The sequence below is a fragment of the Quercus robur genome, chromosome 5, assembly GCF_932294415.1.
Source record: "Quercus robur chromosome 5, dhQueRobu3.1, whole genome shotgun sequence".
In the NCBI taxonomy this organism is placed as follows: domain Eukaryota; kingdom Viridiplantae; phylum Streptophyta; class Magnoliopsida; order Fagales; family Fagaceae; genus Quercus; species Quercus robur.
In genome coordinates, this window is record NC_065538.1 from 50265219 (window position 1) to 50273469 (window position 8251).

Here is an 8251-nt window from a genome sequence, read left to right on the forward strand (position 1 = left end):
ACTATAACTTTTTTTCTTTTACAATTAATAAATCCAACAAGTTGTAGAAACATTAATGTAGGGGTAAAGTCCCCAGATCAAACAATGGGCCTTGGGCCCCATATAGAATTCGACCACGTCTGAGGAGAAAGTGTGGGCGCCAAAAGGGCTCCCGACCCAATTCTTATGGGCCCAAAGTTGTTTAAAAGGTGGTCCAAGGAGAAATGTCTCCTCGGACGTGCCAAGTATGACTCAAACATGCACCCTACCAGCAATAAAGAATCACTCCAACGAGTATTAGTAGCAGGGATGAGTCCCACAAGCCCGGGAGAGGGGAGAGAGTATAGGATGTCAAGAGAGAGACTACAGCTGCCACATTAAATGCATGGAAGCTACTTTTCTAGCCGCATTAATGTGGAGAGGACTGGCGAACAGTGTTACCTTGGCCACTACAACTCACAGAAAGATAGGGGAGATGTCCGATGGGACGGGCACTCAAGTGAAGGTCTAGATGACCAACAAGTGTAAGGTTTTGATGACTTCAAGGGGGCTATATAAGAGAAGAGAATCCCCATGAAGAAGGGGATGGGAAAAAAGAGGAACTAGAGCAGAAGAAGGAGAGAAAGACCATAGCCTTTGATCAGGAACAGAGGTCCACCCATACGTCTCCTCGGACCGAATATCCAATGGACATGAAGGAGATTTCCTTATGTTCAATTGTTGTATGGCCCAAAGTTAACTAACACTCACTTTGTTAGGGCCTAATTCTGTAACCTGCTCTCTACAAATTTATTGTCTAGGACTCTTTGGGCCAGAACCACCTACCTGTTGGGCCTAGGCCCCAAAATGTGACCCTACAATTAACATTAATAAAAGATTATAAGTAATTCATATATAAGAGTTTAAGACCACTTTATCATCACTACATACATAAATATAATACAAAACTTTAGCATTACAAGCATGAGGTACTTTTAAATGTAGATTTCAATTTTGTTTTTGTATCAAATCCCAATTGATAAACAAACAATTTCATTACTTCAATTATTTTTTTAAGAGATTATTATCAACCATAGTGTTTCATGCTATTGTGGACACAACGGAGGAGTCACCACCTAGTTTTGCAATGGTCTAGGAACCATGAATATAGCGTCCTTTTGAGGAAGGATCATTGATCTTACTACCAGAGATATGAGTTCAGAGTTTAGGTACATTCTTGGGAAGGTGTTAGGCACCTAAGACCGCCCAACCCTAATGTTGGCCTCCCATCATTGTGTCTTATGTCTTAAACTCAATAAAATCATGTTCAACACTTATGTCCTAAACTCACATATTCACTAGCATACATCTAAGCATACAAAATGGCATCATTATCCCAAAACACATACATATCCATCCATAAAGCATAAGAAACCAAGCCACACATATACAACCCTAGCATTTATCTAACATGTGAAAACCCTATCATGTCATATATAAGGCACAACTTAATCATGGCAGCAAGTGCATCATTTATCAATTAAACACAAAACGCAACACAACAACACATGTACATGTCCATCAAACAAAACATAACAACACATATGCATGTTCATGTGAATATATGACTTACCTTTATTCACCTTGCAGCAACTCAGCACCTATGGCATCATGCATGGGCATGTGAATGCATGTTCGTGGTATCAAACTAAGAAACAAGAGATGAAACCCTAATCTAGCATATCAGAGGTAAATAACAATAAAACATGTGAAATAGAGGCATCATATACATATATACATAAAAAGAAAATTAAACAGGAACATGTGAGATAAGAAAATAAACTAGGGTCTCTGGGCAGGCCTACGTACGTATACCAAAGACTACGTACGCAGGTTAAGCACCTGTGTCTGCAGGAGGAGGCCCACATATGCATGCATGAGGCACGCATGCGCAGCTCTGCTTGAAACCCTAACCTAGAAACAACAAAGCAGAAAAATAGAGCACAAATGAAAACCCTAATTTTAACAACCAAACATGCTCAGGATACAAAGAAAACTATAAAACTAACCTAAACAAACATATATAAGTATAAATAAAGCAAGCAAACAAGATTAAAACTGAAAAGAAAAATGAATGAAAAGAAAGAGTTAGACTCAATACGTCAAATGAGAAGCTTTATAAGCTGATTTTGGTCATTCCCCTCAATCAAATCTATCACAATTGAATAAAAATGTGATTAGCAATGTTAAACTAAAAGGATTGGGGCTAGAAAAGGTTCCAATCAAACAAAATTGACTTGAGGGTGTTTTGTGTGTTTTGAAAATATACCATGTAAGACTTTATATAGTGGAAAAAATGGGGTTTGAAACAGCTCTCAGACGATGTGGGATTTATTCCAAACCTTAGCCATTATTGCAAAAAACTTGCCTTTTTTATGTTTCTGAAACCCTAGTTGCGTACGTAGAAATGTGCTTGCGTACACATGCTTTGGCCCACATATGCAAACTACTTCCCACGTACGTGGGCCAGTGGCCACTTTGGTCATTCTATTTCCAAAAATAGATTTTTGCTTTAAAATGTTATATTTTCTATTTTAACACTCCTCAAGTCAATTTAATATCTAATTGGGCTCTACACTAGCCTTGGGCCTTAAAGTTTGGGCATCATTGGGGAACGAGGGCCCGATTCGTATGGGGTAGAAAATACGGTGCCTACAGATGCCCCTCTTTTGATTCGTGAGTTTCACTAATGGAATCAAAATAATAAAAGACAAAAACATTTTATTTTGACGTATGGCTCGGGCCCAACCCACGCACACGACACACATCACGCAAACGTGGGGCGGGGTGCAACTCTAGAGAGCTGCATAGGATTTGTATGTCCAAAGTCCTACCTTTGTTGCTCCGGAAATGAGCAACGACATGTTCATTATCCCAGAACCTGTTTTGCCACTTGCAAGAAAATGGCGAGTGACTTACTATCCTAGAATCACTTAAAAAGAAAAAGAAAAACAAACAAGGACGCTCTTCAAGCTAACCCAACAAACAATAAAAGGATACAGTCTCTGTGGTGTCCATTCGGGGCTCTTGCCTCAAACTTCTCTGAGTAACTCGTTCCTCTTGTCTTCTTCACTTCTTTCTCTACCTTTTTTGGTGAGGCTTTTGCCTCAGGTTGACCTTGGTCTCTTTCTCTTTCTCTATCTCTATCTTTTTTACCATGCTTGCATGTTCAATTTCTGGTAGATATGTGTACAAGTAATCTTGATTGTTGGATCCACTAGGGTTGGTGAAAACTCACTGAGGAATAGGTATGTATGGGGAGGCATCTTCTACCTCTTTCATGACTTACTTGGGGATGAGAAACTCACTGAGGAGTAGTAGAAATGGATTCACTAAGGAGTAGTGTAACTTTGGTAGGTGTGTGATCCACTGGGGAAGAATCTTTTGCTTCCTTTGTGGTATGCTGAGGACTTTGAGGAAGAATCTTTTGCTTCTTCATTAGGGATACTTTAGGTGTACTTGATCCACTAGGGAAGAATCTTCTGCCTCCACACTTGGGATTGTTTAAATATGCTTGGGTCCATCGGGGAAGAATCTTCTGCCTCCTCCATGGGGATGATGTTCTAGATATGCTTGATCCACTAGGAAAAAATCTTCTGCTTCCTTACTGGGGATAGTGTTCTTGAGTTTATGTGATTTATTGGAAATGGTTTTGGGATGTACATGCTTTATTGGGGGAAGAGTCCTTTGCTTCCTTTATTGCTCACTGGGGTGTCCTTGGTGACTTTGTGCCTAATTGGGGCAATCTTGAGTTTATTTTTTATTTTTTATTTTTTATACTGTTCATGACTAAACTACACATAGTATAGTGGGGAGGCCTAAGCTACACATAGTTTAGTCATCAGGAGTGTTCCCGTCTCTTCATTTTTCCCAACGGTTACCAACTGTTTCTTTTTCTTCTCCATTCTCTTCATCTCCCTCATCTCTTCTCATTATTCATAACTCTTCAACTTCCCCTTTTTTCTTTGCAAAAACTTCCCCCTTCTCTCTTTTCCTCACATCATCTGATTCTCTCCCATTCTCTCATTTTCTCTCTAGACTTTCTTCATCTCCTTCAATGGCACCCAAGGCCAAGAAGACTTCCTATGTCCTTTCCTCCAATGCATTTCTCCTCACCCGCTGGAATGGAGCAGTGAGATTGACGGAGTCTCCGTCATTGACACACCGGCCAAAGAATCACATCCCCATGGCTGAATTTGTAAGCTTTTCAAACTTTTCTCATTTTCAAGTTTCTTTTTTATCTTCTTTTTTGATGTGTTTTTGGGCCATGTAAATGCTTGAGTTTTGTTGTGGGATGGGTTTAGATGAAAACTTGACACATTAGGAGGGGTAGGAACATGTTTAGGATTGATTTTGGATGATATATGCTTGAAAATGTTGAAGGACACTTTCTGTCTATACTTTTGCGTGCGTGGGCTCAAGCTTGCGTATGTAGCTTGGTCTTATTTGTACGCAGCTTTATTCTTGTGTACACAAGTTTGTTCTTGAGGCTCTACATACATGGGTTCTGGCCTGCATGCATTAGGTCTTGTCTATGTACATGGGCCTTGACCTGCATACGTGAGACATTTGACAGAGGCCTTACTCTGCCCATTTTCACTTCTTTTTCCACTGTTTTACTTCTATATGTAATCCTAACACCTCTTTTTGTCATTTTTGAATCTAAACATCACTGGATCCTTTTTTTTTTTAATCTTTATTCTTGCATCGAAAACATCATATTTTATCATTTTCACATGAATCAAGAATCTAATGTTATCTTCTTCTTTTGCAGTCCTCATCCCCTTGTGTTGGTAAAGGAAGCACAAATAAGGTGGTGAAGTGGTACAATCTCCTTGTTTCTGAAACCAGGGCTTACATCCAGGAAGCGAGCTTCGAGCCTACCCTTAGCCTTCTGCCGGAAAAGTCTGCAAGTGCTACTTTGGTGCAATGCCTCATCAAAAGGTGGTGGGATACTACTCATACCTTTCATAATGCTGAGCAGGAGATGATGGTGACTCCCTATGACTTCCACCGCATGACCGGATTTAGCTTCGAAGGGGCCATCATTAATTTAGATGGCGTGTCAGGCTTCCAGCTGGGTCTTGACATGTTAGGGAGAAAGTACCCCACCGAGACCATCTGTTACTTTGACTTGGTGTCGGATTTCATGCTTCTCCCATAAAGGACTACGGACGAGTGTGTTCGGATGGCTAGGGCTTTTCTTCTACATTTTTTGGGAGCTTATCTCTTCACTAATGGTGGGTAAACGGTATCCTTAAGGTGGTTGACCCTCTTTAAAGACTTTGCAGATGCACGAAGGGCCAATTTGGGTGCAGGCATGTCTTGCCTATCTTTACTTTATCCTCAACACTCTTAGCCTGGGCACCTTAAGGCAGCTTGTGGGGCCTTGGAAACTCCTTGAGATTAGTTCTCGTTCCATCTCTTGTATTATCATTTGTAGCTTGTAGTCTTGCAAACTGTATTATCTTGCAAACTATCATCTTGCAAACTGTACCATTTTGCAAACTATACCATCTTGTATCTATCCTGCAGCTTGTGCTTCCTTTTGTAGTGGTGAATTGTTAGGTACGACCTCATAACTCCAGGCACCAATCTAAATTTGAGGGAATTCCCTCGAGTGAGGGCCCACCTTGTTGGGTTAACTTTGGATGACGTAAGTTTAAGAGTTCCAATTTTCCTACTTCTTCATGCGTTTCCCTTAGGATACTCCTCTTCTAACCTTGTATCATTATAGTTCAATTAGACTCCATAGGCCGGTCAGCCCCTTCCTGCTTCTCTAGATTTGGAAGCTACTACCATCATTGCTTCGGAGATTACCTAGCCTTTCGAAGGAGCGGGCTTTAGGGCACTCTACTTGGTGGAGAGGGTGCGGTGTCAACTAGTGAGTGGAGATGTCCCACAGATTCCGATGGATTCTCTGGAGTTCATGCTTGCCCCACACTCCATGACTGATGCTGAGTACAACTCGTTAAGGAGTAGCATTCCCTACGCAGAGTGGCTCCTTGATGGATTGGACTATGAGGAATTCAGCATCACCCGCCTTATACCTTCCCTTACTGTTCAGGTATATGCTCAATCTCTTCTTCTTCTTTTCCTTGTCCTTTACCTTGTTTGTCATGGCTTCCAATGGTGGAAAACTTGTAGTAGGAGGAGCTTGCTACTAGTGAGCCAACTGATCCTCCACATCTTCCTTGGATGGTCTATGCTTAGGGCTTTAATGGCTTTGCTCGAGAGCATGCCGTGCCCCATAATCCCAATGTTATAGGCTACCATTTTCCTCTAAACACCCAAGCGGTGAGTTTCTTCTTTCCCTTTGTTCTTTTTCCTTCTTGTTGTCTTTTATTTTTTTTTTTTTTTTTTTTTTTTTTTTTTTTTTTTTTCGATCACTAACCCTTCTTTCTTCGAACTGCAATCCACCATCCAAGAGCATGAGGAGTTGGTATGGTTGGCTAGGAATCTCAAACTAGAGATGACCAACTATTCAAGGAGCTTGTACGGCCTTGGAAGGGCGTCCTACCCAAGCAGTGGTGGTGATGATGATGATGATGAATATGGAGATGAGGAGGATTCGGAGGCGACTCTTAGCTACCAACCAAGGAAGAGGCGACAATTACTTGCAATCAAGACACATAGGCATACAACAAACATATTTCTTTCTTTTATTGCTTTTATTTATTTATTTATTTTTCTTTTAGCAGACATTTGAATTCAGTTTGAGGCAAAGGGTTGTACTTAAAGAACATCTTTTTACATTTATGCTTGTAATTGGGACTAGAACTTAATGTACAAGATATATGGTTAATTGTATGTTTCCATACAATATTACTTCTTTGATGCTTGAAATCTTGTGCTTGAAATATGCCTTGAATGATCCTTTAGGTTATAGGAACCCTAGGGATGCCTTGGAGTGGAAAAACCATGCTTAAAACAGGGGAGAATGAGTTTATGCCAAGCTCTGTGCGTACGTGGGGATGGGCCTGCATACGCAACTTTGACTTTGCGTGCACAGGGTTGACCTTGTGTTCGTGGGCTGCAAATTAAAGGAAACCCTAGCCACCCTAATTAAGTATAAAAGTAACCGTTTAGATCCCAAAACCCTTACCAACGTATTTTCAACTCAAGGAGCACTTTTCTAAGGTCCCTCAATGGCAAAAAACTTTCCACTTGATGTCTTGGCTTGGATTAGGACGCTTGGTCTTGATTTCAAGGACTCCATCGCCCCCTATGGTCTTTCTTGTGTCTTTCCATACCATCAAATAAAGGTGGATAAGCCTTTTCTTCGTGCTACTGCCAACTATTAGGTCCCTACTTGGCATGTTTTCCGCTTTAATGGAGTAGAACTATGCCCCACTATCGAAGAATTTGGTGCCATCATAGGTGACCTGGAGATTGACAATCTCGTCTTCCCTACCATAGGTGGGGATCTCCCCTCTTTGCTGTAAGCTGTGTTGGGCGTCCCTCTTGCTACGGCAAATAGGTAGTGTGTCTTTGGCAAACTCAACCTCAGCTTGGTTTTTGCACACTTTTCTGACTTGGTTATTCCCATAGATGAGAGGCTACGATCATACTTTCTTCGTGCCTTTATCTTATGTGCTCTTGCAAGGTACTTCTTGGTCCAAAGGTCATATTGTGTAGAACTTCGGATGTGCATGGTGGTTTATGAGCTAAAGAGAGGTAACCTGGTGGGCTTGATCTTGGTGGAAACCCTTAATGGTTTGGATGCCTTTCATAGGAAGGAAGCAAGCTTCTTTGTAGGAAGTCCTTTTCTTCTTTAGGTATAATCCCTAACTTTTGCCTAGGTTCTCAACCTAGCGAGATTCCTCTAATTTTGTATGGATTGCCTTTCGGTTTTCAACCTATCGAGGTACCTTATATCGTCTTTCATTATTATTTATATATATTTTTTCACTCATGCTCTCTCTTCCTCTTTTTTTGCCTCTCTCTCTCTCTCTCCCTTTTTTTTTTTCCCAAATATGACTACAAGAGAGGCTTCGGTTGCTTCAACCTCCTACCGTACCCCCCAGCACTTATCTCCTTAGGCATTTTATGAAAGTTTTTATGAGAAATTTAAAAAACTGACAAAAAGTTTGTTAGTTTTTTTAATTTCCCATAAAAACTTTCCTAAAATTGATGGTTAATGTGTACCCTAAGGGCATACATTAACCGGACCCATATTATTTTATAGTATACTGTTTTGTTGGGTGGTTGGGATGGATTGTAAACATGAATG